A 21,416-nucleotide genomic window follows, 5' to 3' on the forward strand; every position below is an offset into this window, starting at 1 on the left:
TCTAGTACATGGCTTCTCATTGTGGTGGTTCTCTTGTTGCAGAGCAGAGGCTCTAGGGTATGTGGGCTTCAGTAGTTGTGGCATGCAGGCTCAGTAGTTGTGGCATGCAGGCTCAGTAGTTGCTGCTTGTGGGCTCTGGAGTGCAAGCTCAGATAGTTGTGGCCCACAGTCTTGTTTACTACAGGGCATGTGGGATTTTCCTAGATGAGGGATCAAACCCATGTCTCTTGTACTGGCAGGTGGATTCTTTACTACTGAGCTACAGGGAAGCTCATGTAGCTTATTTCTAATCTCACAGGGTTGTGACTGAAAAAGATGCTTTATATGATTCTAATTGCCTTAAGGTTACTGAGATTCACCTCGTGGTCCAGAATGCGATCAATCCCAGCATGTGAGAATGTTTCATATACACTTGAGAAGAATGTGTATTCTGCTACTTTCAGATGAAATGACTATATATATATATATATATATATACACATATATGTGTATCAGTTAAGTCCATCTGGTCTAATGTGTCATTTAAGGCCTGTGTTTCCTTATTGATTTTCTGTCTGGAGGGTCTGTTGATTGATATAAGTGAGCTGTTAAAATCCTCCACTGTTGTGTTACTGTTGATTTCTCTTTTTCTGTCTTGTTAACATTTGTCTTATTGAGATGCTCCTCTTTTGGGTGCATATATAGTTACAATTGGTATATCTTCTTCTTGGACTGATCCCTTGATGATTACATAGTGCCTCCTTTGTCTCTTGTAACAGTCTTTATTTTAAAGTCCTTTGTCTGCTTTGAGTATTGCTACTCTAGCTTTCTTTTGATTTTGGTTTACATGGAATAATTTTCCATCCTCTCGCTTTCAGTCTCTATGGGTCCTTAGATCTGAAGTGGGTCTCTTGTGGACAGCATGCATACAGGTCTTATTTTTGTATCCATTCAACCAATCTGTGTCTTTTGGTTGGAGCATTTAATCCATTACATTTAAGGTAATTATCAATATGTGTATTCCTATTGTCATTTTCTTAATTGATTTGGATTTGTTTTTGTAGGTCTTTTTTCTTCCCTTTCTCTTTTGTTCTCTTCTCTAGTTTTCTTGATGACTATTTTTAGTATTATGTTTGGGTTCCTTTTTCTTTTTGTGTGTATTGAAATGTGTTTCAAATATCCTGCATTGGTACTCTCCTCCTCTCACAATCACTGGGTTAGATATCATGCATGTGTATAGATGATTTCCCATCTTTGCTATATGTTTGCCTTTACCAGTAAACTTCCCCATTTTGTTATTTTCTTGCTTCTTCTTGTGGCTTTTTCTTTTCCACTTAGAGAAGTTTCCTTAGCATTTGTTGCAAAGCTTGTCTCATGGTACTGACTTATCTTTTGCTTGTCTATAAATCAATTGATTTCTTCATCAAATCTGAATGAGAATGTTGTTGGGTAGGGTGTTCTTGCTTATAGGTTTTTCCCTTTAATCCCTTTATATCCTGGCACTCCTTTCTGGCCTGCAGTTTCTGATGAGAAATCACCTGATAGTCTGTGGGGATTCCCTTGTATTTTATTTGTTGCATTTCTCTTATTGGTTTTAGTTTTCTCTATCTTTAATTTTTGTCAGTTTGATTATTCTGTGTCTCATTGTGTTCCTTCTTCAGTTTATCCTGCGTGGGCCTCTGTGCTTCCTGGACTTGGGTGACTCTTTTGGTTTTCATTTTAGGAAAGTTTTCTGCTATTATCTCTCCATAACTCTTCTCAGGCCTTCTCTGCCTCTCTCTCTTTCTCTCTCCTCCTTCTGGGACCCCACAGTGCAAGTGTTGGTGTATCTGATGTTCCTCCACAGGTCTATTCAACTGTTTTCATTCTTTTCCTTTATTTTGTTCCATGGCAGTGATCTCCACTGCTCTCTTCCAGTTCACTGTAAGTTCTTCTGCCTCATTTATTCTGCTATTGATTCCTTCTAGTGTATTTTTCAATTCAGTTATTTTACTCTTCAGCTCCATTTGGTTGTTCTTTATATTTTATAACTCTTTGTTTTTAAAAATTCTTGTAACTTCTCACTCTGTGCATCCATTCTTTCCCCAAGTTCTTAGATCATCTTTATAATCATCTTTTATACTTTGAAGTCTTTCTCCTGTAAGTTGCCTAACTCCACTTCACATAGTTGTTCTTGGGTTTTATCTTGTTCCTTCTTCTGGAACATATTCCTCTGCTGTCTCATTTTATCTAAATTTCTGTTTTTATTTTTATGTATGTGGAAAGTTAGTTATATTTCTCAACCTGAGAGACATGGCCCTCTGTAGGGGATGTCCTACGTGTCCCAGCAATGCACTCCTCTCTTGTCATAAGGACCAGGGATCAGCTGGCTCCAGGGTAGGTTCTGATCTACATTTGGGGACTCAGTCTGCAGGCTGCTCAGTTCAGTTCAGTTCAGTCCCTCAGTCATTTCCAACTCTTTGTGACCCCATGGACTGCAGCATGCCAGGCTTCCCTGTTCATCACCAACTCCCAGAGCCTACTCAAACTCATGTGCAGGCTGCTTCTGTCTGCCCCCCGGTGGTTGAGGCTGGTTGAAAAGCTTTTTCAGGCTTTCTGGTAGGAAGGACTAGTGTCTGCCCACTGGTGGAGAGTGCAGGGTCTTGTCCCTCTGGTGGGTAGAGCCATGTGAAGGGGTGTACTTATAAGTGGCTGTGGGCTCAGGGTGACTTTAGATAGCCTACTTTCTGATGGATGGGTCTATATCCCCACCTGGTTGGTTGTTTAGCCTGAGGCATTCCAGCATTAAACACTGAAGATTGTTGAGTGGGGGCAGGTCTTAGTGCCAAAATGACAGCCTCCAGGAGAGCTCATGCTGGTGCATGTTTCCACTACCAGTGTCCTTGTCCCCACAGTGAGCCAGAGCCACCCCTACCCCCCAGGAGGCCCTCCAAGACCAGCAAGTAGGTCTGACCCAGGCTCCTATATAGTCAGTCCTTCTGTCATGGGTCCTGGTGCATTTGCGTCCTTGTGTGCACCCTCCCCAAGAGTAGAGTTTCTGTTTTACCGCACTCCTGTGCAGCTCCCGCACCCCAGCCCTGTTTGGCCATCAAACCAAATGGTCTGGGCACTCCTCTATTGAATGCCAGTTCCTCAGACTGAGGATGCTGACAGGGGGCTCACAGTTCTCACTCCTGCGGGAGAATATCTGCCATTTAATTATTCTCCAGTCTGTGGGCCACCACCCCTCCAACTATCTAATTGGGTTTCTTCTTTATGTCTTTGGATGCAGAATATTTTTGTTGATAGACTGCAGTCTTTTTTAATGATAGTTATTCAGTGATTCTGGTGTCCTCACAAGAGGAAGTGAGCTCCAGTCCTTCTACTCCATAATCTTGTCCTCTCATATGTAGTAAATTTATTGCTGCTATAAATGCAATAGGAAAAATTTCCAGGGCACTTTGAATCATTTCAATTCTATTCAGTTGCGCAGTCATGTCCGACTCTTTGCAACCCCATGGACTGCAGCACGCCAGGCTTCCGTGTTCATCACCAATTCCCAGAGCTTGCTCAAACTCACGTCCATTGAGTTGGTGATGCCATCAAACCATCTCATCCTCTGTTGTCCCCTTCTCCTCCCACCTTCAATCTTTCCCAGCATCAAGGTCTTTTCCAAAAAGTCCATTCTTAGCAACAGGTGGCCAAAGTATTGGAATTTCAGCTTCAGCATCAGTCCTTCCAATGAATGTGCAGGACTGATTTCCTTTAGGATTGATTGGTTGGTTCTCCTTGCAGTCCAGGGGACTCTCAAGAGTCTTCTCCAACACCACAGTTCAAAAGCATCGATTCTGTGGCACTCAACTTTCTTTATAGTCAGACTATCACATCCATACATGACTACTGGAAAAACCATAGCTTTGACTAGATGGACCTTTGTTGGCAAAGTAATGTCTCTGCTTTTTAATATGCTGTCTAGGTTGGTCATAGCTTTCCTTCCAAGGAGCAAGTGTCCTTTAATTTCATGGCTGCAGTCACCATCTGCAGTGATTTTGGAGGCCAAAAAAAGAAAGTCTGCCACTGTTTCCACTGTTTTCCCATCTATTTGCCATGAAGTGATGGGACCAGATGCCATGATCTTAGTTTCTGAATGAGTTTTAAGCCAGCTTTTTCACTCTCCTCTTTCACTTTTATCAGGAGGCCCTTTAGTTCTTCTTCTATTTCTGCCATAAGGGTGATGTCATCTGTGTATCTGAGGTTATTGGTATTTCTCCCTGCAGTCTTGATTCCACCTTGTGCTTCATCCAGCCTGGCATTTTGCATGATGTACTCTGCATATAAGCTAAATAAGCAGGGTAACAGTGTACAGCCTTGATGTATTCCTTTCCCAATTTTGAACCAGTCCATTGTTCCACGTCTGCTTCTAACTGTTGCTTCTTGGCCTGCATACAGATTTCTCAGAAGGCAGGTCAGGTGGTCTGGTATTCCCATCTCTTTCAGAATTTTCCACAGTTTGTTGTGATCCACACAGTCAAAGGCTTTGGCACAGTCAATACAGCAGAAGTAAATGTTTTTCTGGAACTCTTGCTTTTTCCATGATCCAGTGGATGTTGGCAGTTTGATCTCTGGTTCCTCTACCTTTTCTAAATCCAGCTTGAACATCTGGAAGTTCATGGTTCACATACTGTTGAAGCCTGGCTTGGAGAATTTTGAGCATTACTTTACTAGCATGTGAGACGATTGCAATTGTGCAGTAGTTTGAACATTCTTTGGCATTGCTTTTCTTTGGGATTGGAATGAAAACTGATCTTTTCCAGTCCTGTGGCCACTGCTGAGTTTTCCAAATTTGCTGGCATAGTGAGTGCAGCACTTTAACAACATCATCTTTAGTGTTTGAAATAGCTCAACAGGAATTCCATCACCTCCACTAGCTTTGTTCATAGTGGGCTTCCTAAGGCCCACTTGACTGTCTCAGTGCACTTTGAATGGCATCAAATGATAAGACTCGTTGCCAGATGTGGTGTCAAGAACCAGCATTGGGTTTAGTAGAAAAGAGTAGATCAAGTGTCTCCAGTAATTTGAGAGGCCCTTTAAGGGAACCCTGATGCCTAAGTGGACAGCCAGCCAGTAGCTGAGAAAGAGCAGATTTTAGAAACAGTTTGTTTTAGCTATGAGTTCCTTTAGTTTCACTAAATTTACTTCCGGCATCAATAAGTAGATAGAAATGACTAATGGTAAAATTTGAGCTATATTACAAAAATCACATTAGATAATTTACCTTATTCAGTTCATTTACATGTTGTACTTGGTAAAGGAAATTAGGCTGTCTCCTTTCTCTAGGAAGCTTGTGACTTTTCCTACAGATTAAAACATTTGTTTTAAAGATGTTTGTATTTTTCCAATGGGATATATATGCTACTGAAAATTTTACATAAAACTGTTTTTAAAATATATTTCAGAATGGAAGTTCTTTTTTTTTAAGCTCCCTCTCCACCAGGAATTAAAAACAACTACAAGATTTTAATGTAATTAATCTTTCATAAGTAAGACTAGTAAATCTGTTGAATGGAGAAGCAATTTTTGCAGCCATACTTACAGATTAAAAAATTAATATGCCTTATTTGAGCATTATTATGAGATAAAGGTTTGACTGTATAGTTTAAAAATATAGTTAGTGTACCTCATAGTACCAATTTTTTTTAGAATTTTGAATGCGCTATTTCTCTCCCCTCATTTATTTGATTAATAACAAAGGCAATTGGAAATAACCACTAATCAAAGGAAAAAAATAGTAGTGGGGGAAAACACATGTGTGAAAGAATTTTAAATCACACATCTTAAAAAATAAATATTATTTTTCTGCATGTAAGTTTCACTGAATGGTATTTTACCAAAGTCAAGATTGTATAACATATGAATTTAAATGGAAAATATTTCTCAAAAAGTAGACAAAATGGAGGAAGAAAAAGAACATTGGTTTTAATCATTGTATGTAATATGTAACTTTCACCATCATGATGGAAAAAATACTGAATCAGTCCTGAAATGACATATGCATACTCTGTCATGTGTGGTGACTTTTAAGGGATCAGCTTTTAAAGTGTTGTCCCGGGGAATGAACTTCTGGATATGGATGAAATGAGAAGTGAAATGTTCAGTTCATGATACTCCTGTTTTCCAGATCTTTCTGAGTAACTATGTAGAGATGAATAGTCTGTGTTTATCTGGCTTGGGCTGACAGACGAGGCAGGTTGCAACCTGGTATTAAAACTGAAGTGAGTTCAGAATAACTTGGGATACCTGAAGGATTGCCTTCTGCTATTGTTAATAAAAATGTATTCTGTCATGAGAGGAAATAAGTGATTTTTAAATTCTTTTAAATAAAATGTCAACAGTGAAACAAAAAAATAAATAAATAATTAATTTAAAAAAAAAAACTGAAGTGATATGGAATATCTCTGAAAATACCCCAAACAGTTAATATCATTCTCTTAACAATATTGATCAAGTAAAAACAAAGTTGGAGTTTGTATTTTCCAATTTGGATTTCTTAGTTAACTACCTTAAATCCTGCCAAAGAGTCACCATGTGGTGGCCTGCAGGAGGGACGCTTCCGGGGCAGTGGAAGAAAACTGCTTCACGCCTTCCAGTCTCAGGCTTTGGCACACATTTGGGGTGTAGCACTTTTCTTTGTACAAATGCATTTTCTTCAGTAGCTACATTATTGAAATTTTTACAAACCCCACTGACTTTCAGTAGTGTGGGGCCTGTGAAACCCACTGCAGATTTGCTGGCCTCTGTCAGTTATAAAAAAACATTCTGAGGAGGTTATCTCTCCTGGAATTTTTTTATGTTTTAGCTTGTATGTATTCTGAGTGGAACAGCTTCAGGACCTTCTGCTTTATAGAGTTTTATATGTTTCCTTAGAGTTTTGGTTTGTAGTTATAAAGGGGAAATATGCATCAAATAATTTCTGCTCTTCTGCAGAGTTTTGTTTTAAAAATGGAAACTTTCCTATTGTATCGGGTTGATAAAATCTTCCCCATTCCAATATTTTAAAAGATATTTGGGCCTAAAGTGTTTCAGGAAGCTAAGTTCTTCAACTTAGAATAGTTTAGAACTCCAAAATTTTTGTCCTCTATAACAAAGAAGAAAAGAAATGGCCACATTTTTATTAGAGATTCTGATACCCGTGTTCTTGCAGTATGTGGAGAAAAGAGACATGTAAGAAAGTATACACTATTTTGCCCACTGTTTTATGTTTTAGACAATAGAAAGTTATAGAAAAGCTTTGTTGTTATTGTTCAGTCACTCAGTCATATCAGATTCTTTGCACCCCCACGGACTGCAGCACACCAGGCTTCCCTGACCTTCACCATATTCTGGAATTTGTTCAAACTCATGTCCGTTGAACTGGTGATATCATTCAACCATCTCATCCTCTGTCACCCCTCCTTGTTCTCCTATCCTCAATCTTTCCCAGCATCAGAGTCCTTTCCCATGAATTGACTCTTTGCATCAGGTGGCCAAAGTATTGGAGCTTCAGCCTCAGTCTGTCCAATGAGTATTCAGGGTTGGTTTCCTTTAGGATGGACTGGTTTGATCTCCTTGCTGTCCAAGGGATTCTCAAAAGTCTTCTGCAGCACCACAATTCGAAAACATCAGTTCTTCAGACTCAGCCTCCTTTATGGTCTGACTCTCTCACATCCATACATGACTACTGGGAAAATCATAACTTTGACTATGTGGACCTTTGTTGGCAAAGTGATGTCTCTGCTTTTTAATACCATGTCTAGGTTTGTCACAGCTTTCCTTGCAAGGAGCATCTTTCAATTTCATGGCTGCAGTCACTGTCCACAGTGATTCTGAAGCCCAAGAAAATAAAGTCTGTCACTATTTCCATTGTTTCCCCATCTATTTGCCATGAAGTGATGGGACCGGATGCCATGATCTTCGTTGTTTGAACGCTGAGTTTTAAGCCAGCTTTTTCACTCTCCTCTTTGACTTTCATCAAGAACTCTTTTGTTCCTCTTTGCTTTCTGTGATTAAGGTGGTGTCATCTGCATATCTGATGTTATTGATATTTCTCCTGGCAATCTTGATTCCAGTTTAATCTTAATCCAGCCTGCCATTTCACATGATGTGCTCTGTATATAAGTTAGAAAAAACAGGGTGACTATATACAGCCTTGATGTACTCCTTTCCCAATTCTGAACCAGTTCATTGTTCCACATCCAGTTCTAACTGTTGCCTCTTGACCTGCATACTGGTTTCTCAGGAGACAGGTAAAGTGTTCTGGTATTCCCATCCTTTTAAGAATTTTCCACAGTTTGTTGTGATCCATACAGTCAAAGGCTTTAGCATAGTCAATGAAGCAGAAGTAGATGTTTTTCTGATCTCATGGGTGTTGGAAATGTAATCTCTGGTTCCTCTGCCCTTTCTAAATCTAGCTTGAACTTCTGGAAGTTCCCAATTCACATACTGTTAAAGCTGGTCTTGAAGGATTTTGAGCATAATCTTGCTATCATGTGAAATGAGTGCAATTGTGCAGTAATTTAAACATTCTTTGGCATTGCAGTTCTTTGGGATTGGAATGAAACCTGACTTTTTCCAGTCCTGTGGCCACAGCTGAGTTTTCCAAATTTGCTGGCATATTGAGTGCAACACTTTTAACAGTATCATCTTTTAGGATTCAAAATAGCTCACCTGGAATTCCATCACCTCCACTAGCTTTGTTCATAGTAATGATTCAAGGCCCACTTGACTTACACGCCAGGATGACTGGCTCTGGGTGAGTGACCACATCATCGTGGTTATCCAGACCATTAAGACCTTTATTGTAAAAGTTCATCTGTGTATTCTTGACCCCTCCTCTTAGTATGTTCGGCTTCTGTTTGGTCCATACTATTTCTGTCCTTTATTGTGCCCATCTTTGCATGAAATGTTCCCTTGGTATCTCTAATTTTCTTGAAGAGATCTCTAGTCTTAGTAATTTAAGATAACAGTTGTATTCAATCATATCATGATTCAAATCCATTAGAGCTGTATGTTTTAATAAACTATGCTACTAGCCCAGTAGATGTTCTAGAAAAAACAGTTGAATAAAAGTAGTTACTTTCATATTGAAAGAAAATATTTTTCAGGCTAGAATGAAACTAAAAGAAAAATGAAAGTTATCGGTGACTCTACCTATACACACATTTCATAAGGCAGATTAGAAATCTTCTTTAGAAGGTTGTTGTTAGAGGGGCATATTTGGTTACAAGCTACAGAGAACCACCTTCAATTAAGTAACACATGGGATTAAGTAACTCAGTTAAATTACATGGGATTAAGTAACTCATGGGATTTCTCAGAGGCCTCCAGGCTGCACAGTAAAGGGAAACAGCCTCCAGGTGTGGGAACCCAGTAGGGATGAGCACAGGGCCCAGTCACTGGCAAATTGTGGTTTCACTTTTTTTTCAAGTTGTCTGATTTGGAGATATTTATTGAAACCATACCTCCATTTCCTCATCTCTAAAATGAGGAGAATAATAGAACAGTGCCGGGCACAGTATCAGCACCATGTATTGGTATTCTTAGTGTTCTTGGTATTCTTCTCACTTCATGATGTTTACTGTGGGGACCTGCCACTAATGACCCAAGTCTGAATTTTCCCTGTGGCTATTATTGCAGATTCTGAAAAGGATGAGTCTGATTAACTTCCAGACAGGTGGCATGGGCTCCCGAAGTTCAGTTCAGGCTGTGGGCAGCAAGTCTTGCCAAGCTAAGAAGTAATGGCCCATTGACTTAGGGGGCATAGGTAGTGTAACAGTAAGGGTTAAAAAGAGATAATTTGGTGAATAGCCAGTGACCTTTTATAGGTTGAACTTGTTTCTTTGTGGGAATTTTACATCACAAAGTGCATCATTTCACTTTTTGGGACTATAGTTGCATACATCAGATGCTAATAAACTTACATGAAAAGTAGCATGAAGAATTGTTTTGCCTGGTTTGCTCACCATTTGTCCTGAGAGTTTTGGACTTAGACCAGTGGAAAGTGCAGCTGCGTTTACTTTGCAAACTTTGCATCAGAGCTGGTAGGAAGTCACCTCATAGACTCTTGTCCCACTGAAGTTGTACATCTGCAGAAAGTGTTCCAGAGGAAGACAGCAGTACACCTAGGCTGACTGCAGGCCATCCATCTTTCTGATCTGTTTCCTTCATTTGCATGGGAGCTCAACATGGTCAAGTAGACAGCTTTTAACACAGTAGCCAAACATGCAGTAGATCCACCATACACACAGTTTTTTCACTAGACAGTGTGCTTTTTTTCTTTTACTTTTCTTTTTTTATTAATATAAATTTATTTATTTTAATTGGAGGCTAATTACTTTACAACATTGTATTGGTTTGGCCATACATTGACATGAATCTGCCACGGGTGTACGTGTGTTCTCCATCCTGAACCCCACTTCCACCTCCCTCCCATACCATCCTGGCTCATCCCAGTGCACCAGCCCTGAGCATTCTGTCTCATGCATCGAACCTGGACTGGCGATTTGTTTCACATATGATAATATACATGTCTCAGTGCCATTCTCCCAAATCATCCCACCCTTGTCCTCGCCCACAGAGTGCAAAAGACTGTTCTATACATCTGTGTCTCTTTTGCTGTCTCGCATACAGGGTTATCATTACCATCTTTCTAAATTCCATATATATGCATTAGTATACTGTATTGGTGTTTTTCTTTCTGGCTTACTTCACGCTGTATAATAGGCTCCAGTTTCATCCACCACATTAGAACTGATTCAAATGTATTATTTTTAATGGTTGAGTAATACTCCATTGTGTATATGTACCACAGCTTTCTTATCCATTTGTCTGCTGATGGAGATCTAGGTTGCTTCCATGTCCTGGCTATTATAAACAGTGCTGCAATGAGCATTGGGGTACACGTGTCTCTTTCAATTCTGGTTTCCTCAGTGTGTATGCCCAGAAATGGGGTTGCTGGGAAAACAGTACTTTCTTTCTTTAAGGCTTTCCCAGGTCCTGTCCCGCTCCTTTCCAAACAATGTCAGCCCATCTGGGTGAGACCAAACACACCTGCTTCTGGCCACAGAGACTCCTAAGGGAAAATATCAGTATATTTGCAATGAAAATACATTTTAATCCCTCTGGTAGTACTGTGGTGTGGAATTTTGCATCTGTAACAAGTTTTGAAAAAGTAAGATCAGTCCCAGATTAGGATGAATATTAATAGATGCAGATTTTCTGGGGCTTCTCAAAAGTTGCCTAACCTTATTTTTTAACCCACTAAAATATTTCCCCAAGTGACTAGGGTTACTTTTGTAGTTATGAAAATACATCCTCATAAAATAATTGATAAAGTGTTTTTGGTTTTGTTTGTAGTCTTTACATTGTTTAGCAATAAAGTCATTAGTACTTCTAGGAGAAATCATGAATTGATCAAAATTATTTGATTTCACAGTATTGAAATCAAATCTTTTTTTAGCATTGGGCAATTATTTATTTATCTTTATTTTTAATATAGATTCATTTATTTAAATTGAAGACTAATTACTTTACAACATTGTATTGGTTTTGCCATACATCAACATGAATCCGCCATGGGTGTACACATGTTCCCCATCCTGAAGCCTCCTCCCACCTCCCTCCCCATACCATCCCTCTGGGTCATCCCAGTGCACCAGCCCCCAGCATCCTGTATCATGCATCGAACCTGCATTCGTTTTACATATGATATTATACATGTTTCAATGCCATTCTCCCAAATCATCCCACCCTTGGAACACTGGTTTTTAAAATTGGCCTTAAAAACAACTATGAAAATATAGGCAAGAATATTCTTGACTTTGAGTTACTCACTGTGAAGAATCCACTAGAAAGAAAGCAAAAAGTGATGAAAAGGGGAAACAAGAGATTGGGAAATGAGTTCAGTAAATAAATTTAAAAAAAAAAAGAGGGGGACTAGAAATAGGATGCGGAGAAGGCAATGGCAACCCACTCCAGTAGTCTTGCCTGCAAAATCCCATGGATGGAGGAGCCTGGTAGGCTGCAGTCCATGAGGTCGCTAGGAGTCAGACACAACTGAGCGACTTCACTTTCACTTTTCACTTTCATGCATTGGAGAAGGAAATGGCAACCCGCTCCAGTGTTCTTGCCTGGAGAATCCCAGGGACGGGGGAGCCTGGTGGGCTGCCATCTATGGGGTCGCTCAGAGTCGGACACGACTGAAGCAACTTGGCAGCAGCAGCAGCAGCAGAAATAGGATGTGATAAAGATACTTCACTAAACAGTATTTTTTATTTTATTCTAGAGTGTAGTGAATCAATACCTGGGGGAGAGTCTTATCCAATATTCTTTTTTTATGACCTAAAATTTAGACCTCACTCTTTTGAAGCTGATTTCATTTCAAGCCTTCAGTGACAGCTGAGAGCACGGTTGCATATTGGTGATACAGGTACTCTGTCATCATTTATTTAGAGAACTTGAAATATAGGCCCTGTAAAAAATAACAAGAAAATTATTGCTTGTGACATTTCAAGCTATGAATCAACGTGCTCATATAATCAGAAGAAAAATGATCAAAACCCCTTTGTACCTCCAAGTTTACACTTTAAAACTGAGCTACTCTTTCTTCACTTGAAGGCTCCACTGATGTCTTAGGAGAAGCAGTGCCTTATAGGTTGGCATACACATTTTTAAAATTTGTGTTAAGAACCTTTTAATTCCTGTCCTTAATGAACATAAAAATATAGGTCTCTTTTTTTTTTTCCAAAACTCATGCCACGTATCTTTCCTTTTTCCCTTTAGCGATGTCCCACATGTTCCTGGTTAGATACGGATAAAGATAATGTTTCAAATCTACTAACTTAATCTGAAATATGTGTTTATCAGCTGTGCTATTCAAGAGGCTAAGTCATGTTCTCAAATACAGGCTTTCAGAATTTGCACCTCGTGTTAAAAGCAGCCTCTATGGTTAGAGTTAGTATTTGCATAGGGCATTTTACAGTTTCATGCTATTGAATCTTCTTTCTGTACACAATGCCTATAGAAAAATGTGAGATTCTATTTTAATGGATTATGAGATCTAATTTCCTCATATAAATCCCTGGGGGAGGGGAGAATCTCTTCTCTATCCTCCCCAATAATTTGTACACACACAGTTATTCAGCATTATAATATTTGTGTAAACTCCATAAACTATCCAGCATTTTAATAGAAATGACCAGATAATAAGGAAAACAAGTAGCAAGAGGTTAAAATAGTCATAAATGTCCTTATTGCTTTGCTAAATCTACAGTTGTTAAATATTACTGTGTTGATTTAAGACAGTGGCATTTTTTCCATAGCCTATTGTATAGTTCAAGAACAAAATTTACCAGAAATATCAGGGGATGCATATCTAAGTAATTTTTAATGTTAAAATTTTTTTACAATCAATAACACAAATAACTACCCACTCAAATTATTTTGATAAAAAATAAATTTTAAAAGAAAACTAAATGTCAAAATCCAGCACTTGGTAGCTTGTTTCAATTATAATGGTTATTATTTGGTGCAGAATAAATTTAGTGATGTTAGTTCTAAGATTTATAGAACAATGAGTGAAGGATGGGATAGCCTATCTCCCGGATAATAGTTCATAAACAAGAAAAAAGTGAAGGTTTGCTGCTAGGTAATATAAAATGATACTGGCATCTTAAAAATCATTATTTCTTAATTCCATCCTAAAAAAGACATATTTCAGTGCCATCTCAGAAGTGAAACACTGTCTTTAAGGTTTTCTGTTTGCATTTTCTCACTAGCTAAATCAAGGAATCTGAAAAATTGAGAGTCAATGATAGGGCAGCAAAATGAAGGCTTTGAAATAGTGATCAAAGTGTTAGCATTCAGAAGGGGACAATGAGAAGAAGGCCTGTGTTAACAGGGGAAAATGAAAGAATTTATCTTTTCACCACTTTCACCACTTTTTTTGCATAGGATGGTTCTGAGACGAGCTCTGAAAGGAGTAAAACGAGGAGAAATAAAAATCAACTAGATTAATTATAAATGACAAACAGGAAAGAAGATAGGGAAGTATAGTTAAGTAACATTACTTCTGCTGTAAGTTTTGTAGATACTCCTTATCAAATTAAGAATCTCCTTCAGTTACCTAATTTGCTAAGTTTTAAAATTATGAATAGTCTTTTTTGGGGGCTAACACTTTGGATACAAGCTTTCCATGACTCATCCGCTGAAGATAAAGGACTTAGCACTCAGGCCTGTGAGGCAGGAGATACGAAGATTTCCAGAGAAGGACCAGTTCCTCGGATGTGCCCTCTCACAGAGAGATGAAGGGGCAGCAGAAAACAGCAGAAACCAAAGAGGGGACAGTGCAGATTCAGGAAGGTGCAGTGGCAACTGGGGAGGACCCCACCAGTGTGGCTATAGCTAGCATCCAGTCAGCTGCCACTTTCCCTGACCCCAACGTTAAGTACGTCTTCTGAACTGAAAATGGGGGTCAGGTGATGTACAGGGTGATCCAGGTGTCTGAAGGGCAGCTGGATGGCCAGACTGAGGGGACTGGTGCCATCAGTGGCTACCCTGCCACTCAATCCATGACCCAGGCCGTGATCCAGGGTGCGTTCACGAGTGATGCAGTTGACACAGAGGGGACAGCTGCTGAGACACACTATACTTACCTCCCCAGCACTGCAGTGGGAGATGGGGCAGGGGGTACCACATCAGGGAGTACAGCAGCTGTTGTTACTACCCAGGGCTCAGAGGCACTACTGGGGCAGGCGACCCCTCCTGGCACTGGTCAGTTCTTTGTGATGATGTCACCACAGGAAGTGTTGCAGGGAGGAAGCCAGCGCTCTGTTGCCCCCAGGACCCACCCTTATTCCCTGAAGCCAGAAGCTCCCCGGACAACTCAGGATGAGAAATGCAGGGCTCAGCATAATGAAGTGGAACGCCGCCACTGAGACAAGATTAACAGCTGGATCGTACAGCTGTCCAAGATCATTCCAGACTGCTCCATGGAGAGCACCAAGTCTGGCCAGAGTAAAGGTGGAATTCTAGCCAAAGCCTGTGATTATATCCAGGAACTTCGGCAGAGTAACCACCGGTTGTCTGAAGAACTGCAGGGGCTTGACCAACTACAGCTGGACAACAATGTGCTTCAACAGCAGGTAGAAGATCTTAAGAACAAGGATCTGCTGCTACGAGCTCAGCTGCAGCACCACGGAGTAGAGGTTGTCATCAAGAGTGACAGCAACTAACTGGGGACTCGGGCTCTAAGCTCTACAGCCCCTTTGCAAGAACTTCAGATAGCCCAGGAGCCACAGGCTAATAACCCTGTGCCCCTTTCCTTCACTGCCCACATTTGGCATGGGACTGGGGGGAGTTCAGAAGGCGTATCTTTGAATTAAGGCCCTGTGATCTAGCAGCCTGCAGTGGTGTGAAACACATACGTGGGTGTGCACCGACAGTCTTGCCCAACCAGCCCTACCATGCAGCCCCTGGGCCCTTGTGCTCCTCTTGCACAATGCATGTACTGTCTCCATGCTGGACACTGCACACACTAAACTGGGGGGCTTGCCCCGTGCTTGCTCAAAGTGCCAGCAGAGGGTCTGCTGACAAGCAGTGTTCTGCCTTGCCCCAGGACTGGCGCTTCCCACTGGTTCTTCCGTTCCCTGGAGCTCAAATATGCTCCTCAGGACTCTGGGGAACAGGCTTTAGCAGGAAGTGGGGATCGGAGGCTTGGCAGTGGCTGCTGCCCCAGGAAGAGGAGATTGGCCAGCAAGCAGTTGAGGCCTATGCAGGTTTCTGGCACCAGCGAGAACAGGAGGCAGGGCCCACTGGGGGCCTTACCCCATTGTGGGGACGGTATTTTTTTTTTCCTTTTCTTTTTTTTTTAAGATAAAATGTTCAGAGCCAAAAAAAATAAAATAAAATTATGAATAGGGATTAATTTTTTTCAAACTTTTTTAAAGCTATTGAATGGTCGTATTAATTTTCTCCTTTAACATGTTAATGTGTAATACATTGATTTTTTTTTTTTTTAATGTTGAGCCAACCTTGCAATCCTGAAATAAACTAACTTGGTTATGGGGGAAAAAAAAGAAGTAGGGGGAAATCAAACTTAGGATAATGGTTCTGCCAGAAGTAGATCTAGATTTCTAGATTTCTGCCTCAGGCCATTGACCAAATAAATTTCGAAAGAATTAAGGAAATAAACATTAAAATTGAAACTTAAACAAGAAGAAAATAATGGGAAATACTTGTAGATTTTAAAATTGGGGTAAGTTTTCCAAGCATTGTAGCCGCAGAGTGTCAATGTGTATCTCTATTTTTCTTACTGTTCCTGAGTTACCTGTTGTTGGTGTTCTTCTAAGTAGCAAATTGCAGACGATACAGTCAGATTCATTTAGGAAAGTTTTTTCAGCTTGTTATCCTCATGTTTTCCAGGCATACACTATTTCTCCAGTTCATTTTGCTTTTGATTAATTTTTATTTTTCTTAAGGTTTTAATTGTAGGCAGAATTGAGAAAGTCAATTAGTACCACCAGGCTTGTAAGAAAAGGCAGCCTCCCCCTGCTCCACCCTTCCCTACACCCGGTTACACTTCTCTGAGCAGTTTCCTCTCGTATTTCCGCCGTATTTCTCAATAATAACCTTGTACTACTAGTTCATTATTAATCTGCAATAAAGGAAGGTGAAGCTTTAACTCACTTTGTTACCAAATCAAGCTTGGGTCAGCTCACCAATGTGCAGGAAAGTCGATCTACTAACACTGGGTTGTGACGAAGGGAAATACAGCATTTATTGCAGGTGTCAAGCAAGGAGAACAGGCCAGTCATGCTCAAAGGACTAGAACTCCCTGATGGCTTTCACACATGGGTTTAAAGACCACATTAGGGGTAAGAGTCACAGGGTACACGATCATGTCTAGTTATTCTTCTGACTGATTGGTGATGACGTAACTGGGTGATGGTTTGAGAATCTCCGTCATCAATCTTCAGGCTTTAACCAGTCTTACTTTGTTTCTGCATTTTCTCACTTCTCTCATCATTAACTGCTTGAGTCTCCTCTTTGGAGCTCAGTTATTGTATTCTTCATCTCTGTTTGATTCTTCTTCATTTTTTTCTAATTCTTTGTTAAAAACTAGCCTCTCCCTCTGTTCATCCAGTCTTCTCCCAAATTGTTTGACTATTATGATCATTGCCTTGAACTCTATCGGATATATTGCCTATTTCCACATCATTTCTTCTGGGGTTTTATTTTTTTCTTCTTGGAATGTGTTCCTCTGTCATCTCATTTTTCCTAATTCGCTGTTCTTCTATGTATCTGGTGGCTTGGTTACATTTCCCGACCTGGAAGAAGTGGCATCCTGTAGGTTCCAGCAGCACATTCTCCTCTGGTTACCATAGCTGCATGCTCTAGAAGTACCCCTGTTGGGTTGCCTTGGTCCTTCTGTTGAGGCAGGCTGGCTATTGTGGATGGTCTCCTAGACATTGCTGGGCCTTGGTCCCTTTGATTGCCAAGTCCTGCCTTCTTGCTGATGAGTGGGGTGAGGCTCAGGGACTTCTGAGACTGGTGTCTGCATACTGGTGTATGGGACCCCCTCCAGTGCAGGTGACCACAATGAAGCTGTAGTGTCTGCTCAGACCCTGGGTCCCACACCTCTTGAAATGCCTGAATATTTCCCTTTGTCCCTGAGCAATGGAGAAGCACCAGGGGGATTAGTACAGCACATGCTCCCCACAGTGTTTCAGAGTCATCCCTCTGGTCAGTGAGTTCTGGATCTGAAATCAGCTCAACTCCAGGAACTGAGCAAGGCATCTTGATTTTTTATTAGAGCAACTGTTATCCTCCTGTTTCTCTGTCCTTGCCCTTTCCCTTGGTTGTAGATGTTAAACAGTGTCGTGTGTGTGTGTGTGTGTGTGCGCGCGCGCGCGCATGTGCGTGCATGTGCCCATGTACCTCTAAGGATACCATGATCTGTTAACTATCTCCACATTCCCTGTGGGGCAGACACGATGGTAACTGTGATCCCTGGCTTCACCACTGGGCTTCCCTGTTGGCTCAGAGGTTAAAGTGTCTGCCTCCAATGCAGGAAACCCGGGTTCAATCCCTGGGTCGGGAAGATCCCCTGGAGAAGGAAATGTTAATTCATCATCATCTCCATGGATGTTAACGGGCTCGGCTGTGACCTCCTCTCCTTTCCTGGCCCACAGCATGGACTGAAAACAGTATCCCTGTTACCAGCACAGTCTTGACTGCCTTGGTGCACAGTAGGGCTCTGGGACCTCCCATGGAGTGTTCCTTTGCTTAGTGTTCAGGATTCTTTTACTATATATGGGCATGCCCACACATCTCAGCCTCCTCACTCCCTCTTCTGTTTTCCAAAGCAGCTGAGTCATGTCTGCTTCTCTCTGCATTGGCCACCATTTACTCTAGACCTGTAAGAGTCACCCCTGGGTCCTGCTACCTCAGGAAAGTTAATTCTTGCAGCAACCTGTGTGTATAGTCTCTTTTCCTTCATCAGTTCTGGCACTTTCCTAGATGGGGAGCTCACCTTTACTAGAGAAGAGTAGGCCCTCTCTACAAACTACCGATAGTTTCAGGGATCTGTAAGGGTGACTCATATCTTTCTCACTTGTTTCAGGATCCCAGATTTTCCTAGCCAGGGATCTGATTTTAGCATAGCAGACCTGCTTGGCTGTGCTTCTAAATGTCTCTGGAGATCTTCGGTTCTGTTAGGTCTGCTTTTTGCTGTGTCGCTGTTCCTGTTTTCTCACTACAGGTGATAACGGCTTCTTTCCAATTATCGAGTTGCCCCCTAGTCTTTAGCTGTCTGTTACTGCTCAGGATCCCTCATTATCTCTCTGTGGGGTGTCAGTCCAACTCAGCTGTAGTCAGCCAGTTCCAGTGTCTCTGTGGCTTTTTCTCACCGTATCTTCAGCAACCTGAATCATCACACCTGTGAAGACATTTCCTAGGCCACTTTGCTGATATCTTTACCAGTTCATGGCCTCCTCCACTGTGCCAGGGTCCACCCTGTGTACCACCCAGGACAGTGGGGCGCTGGCTGACTGTGTCTCAAACCTCATCTTACTGCTTGTTTTCTGTGGCTCCACTTATACTATTTCAAGTTCTCCACAAACCTGGTGCCAAGACTGGATTTACTGGGAAAAACAGTAACGGAGGCAGAGGAAGCTGGGGCAGCTATTAGACCCAGATGCAGGTCGAGCTCTCATGGTGGAAAGGGAAGGAAGAAAGCCTAAATAGCAAAAGCCTTAGACTGCAGTGCAGTTACCAGAAAGTTTTGTTAAAGCCAATTGAAAGTCCTTGAGCCAAAGTCACCATTTAGAGGAGCCTGTGTGTCCTAGATGACACCTACACCAGCATCCCTGCTGAGTGCACTTGCTGGCCAGGAGCAACCTTGGGCCTCTGTGCAGATGCAGTGATGGACTTCAGAGCACAGCATTCAAGGACCTTGCTCATTTCCATTTTCCACAGTTGGAACCTGGGAGATCTGAAAGATGCATTTTGTAGCTGCCACAAACAGCTACAATAAATTTTATTTCTCCTATTTTTAATACCTTTACATTAACCAATGTTTATTTAATATATTTTCCCCTTCCCAAAATTATATAACGCCTTCAAATTGTTTAACTTTTCTCACCACAGGTTGTTGATCAGTATTTTAGGGGTGTGTGTGTGTGTGTGTGTGTGTGTGTGTGTGTGTGTGTAAGATGTGATGTCTGTTTATAGAGTCCTTTTGTTGATTTTTTGCATATAAAAATTCAGCTGTTCCAGCACATTTGTTGAAAAGACTATAATTTCTCCATTGAGTTACCTTCCTTTGTTCCTTTTTCAAAGATCAGTCAGCTATATTTCTGAGCCTCTTTTTGGACACTCTGTTCTGTTTCATTAATGTATATGTCTACTCTTTCACTAATATATCACACTGTCCCACTTTATAGTGGGTAGTGAATCAGTTTGTCAACATCTGCAAAATAACTTGTTAGGATTTTTATTGGAATTACATGGATAAAATTAAGTTGGGAAGAACTGGCATCTTTACAATATTGACTATTCCTACCCATGTTCATTGGAACAAAGGACTGGTTCAAAATTGGGAAAGGGGTACATCAAAGCTGTATATTGTTACCCTGCTTACTTAACTTATATGCAGAGTATATCATGTGAAATGCTGGGCTAGATGCATCACAGGCTTTGCTCAAGAATGGCAGGAGAAATATCAACGGCCTCAGATATGCAGATGACACCACCCTTATGGCAGAAAGCGAAGAGGAACTAAAGAGCCTCTTGCTCAAAGTGAAAGAGGAGAGTGAAAAAGCTGGCTTAAAACTCAAGATTCCAAAAGCTAAGATCATCGCACCCAGTCCTACCACTTCATGGCAAATAGATGGGGAAAATGTGAAAACAGTGTCAGATTTCATTTTCTTGGGGTCTAGAATCAATGCAGACACTAAGTGTAGCCACAAAATTAAAAGATATTTGCTCCTTGGAAGAATAGCTATGTCAAACCTAGACAGTGTATTAAAAAGCAGAGATATCACTTTGCTGACAAAGGTCTGTGTAGTCAAACCTATGGTTTTTCCAATAGTCATGTATGGACCTGAGAATTGGACCTTAAAGAAGGCTAAGCACCAGTGAATTGACACTTCTGAACTGTGGTGCTGGAGAATAATCTTGAGGGTCCCTTGAACAGCAAAGAGATCAAACCAGTCAATCCTAAAGGAAATCAACTCTGTATATTCAATAGAAGAACCAATGCTGAAGGTCCAATACTTTGGCCACCTGATGTGAAGAGCTAACTCATCAGAAAAGACTCTGATACTGGAAAAAATTGAGGGAAAGAGGAGAAGGGGGTGACAGAGGATGAGATGGTTAGGTGGCACCACTGACTCAATGGACATGAGTTTGAACAAACTTAGGGAGATAGTGATGGACAGAGAGGCCTGGTGTGTTGCAGTTCATGGGGTTACAAAGAGTCAGAGGCAACTTAGTGACTGAACAACAACCCATGTTCTTAGTATATCTCTCCATTTATTTAGATCTTATTTGATATTTTCATCATAGTTTTATAATTTTCCTCACAGACTTTATATCTGTAACTAGATTTATACCTTAGTATTCCATGTTTTTGTGCTATAGGAAATTATTTATGTTTTTAATTTCAAAATTTAATTGTTCAATGCTGGTATATCAGAAAACATTCGAGTTTTGTTTATTGACCTGTACCCTTCACTGTTCCTATATTTGGTTGTTAGTTCCAGGAGTTATTTTGCAGGTTCTTTGGCACTTCTGCATAGACATGCTGTGCTGTGTGCTTCGTTGTTCACTCATGTCTGACTGTTGGCAACCACAAGGACTGTAACCCTCGAGGCTCCTCTATCCATTGGGATTCTCAGGCAAGAATACTGGAGTGGGTTGCCATG

The 21,416-nt window shown here is 40.9% G+C and overlaps 1 protein-coding gene and 1 pseudogene across 1 annotated transcript in view; both read left to right on the forward strand.

Annotated features, from left to right (window-relative positions):
• Positions 1-21,416, forward strand: part of FMN2 (formin 2) — a 359,973-nt gene that overhangs the window by 299,924 nt on the left and 38,633 nt on the right. The gene's annotated exons all lie outside the window — the stretch shown is intronic.
• LOC128047366 (upstream stimulatory factor 1-like) lies at positions 14,254-15,224 on the forward strand (annotated as a pseudogene).

This window comes from Budorcas taxicolor, chromosome 5 (genome assembly GCF_023091745.1).
Source record: "Budorcas taxicolor isolate Tak-1 chromosome 5, Takin1.1, whole genome shotgun sequence".
Lineage (NCBI taxonomy): Eukaryota > Metazoa > Chordata > Mammalia > Artiodactyla > Bovidae > Budorcas > Budorcas taxicolor.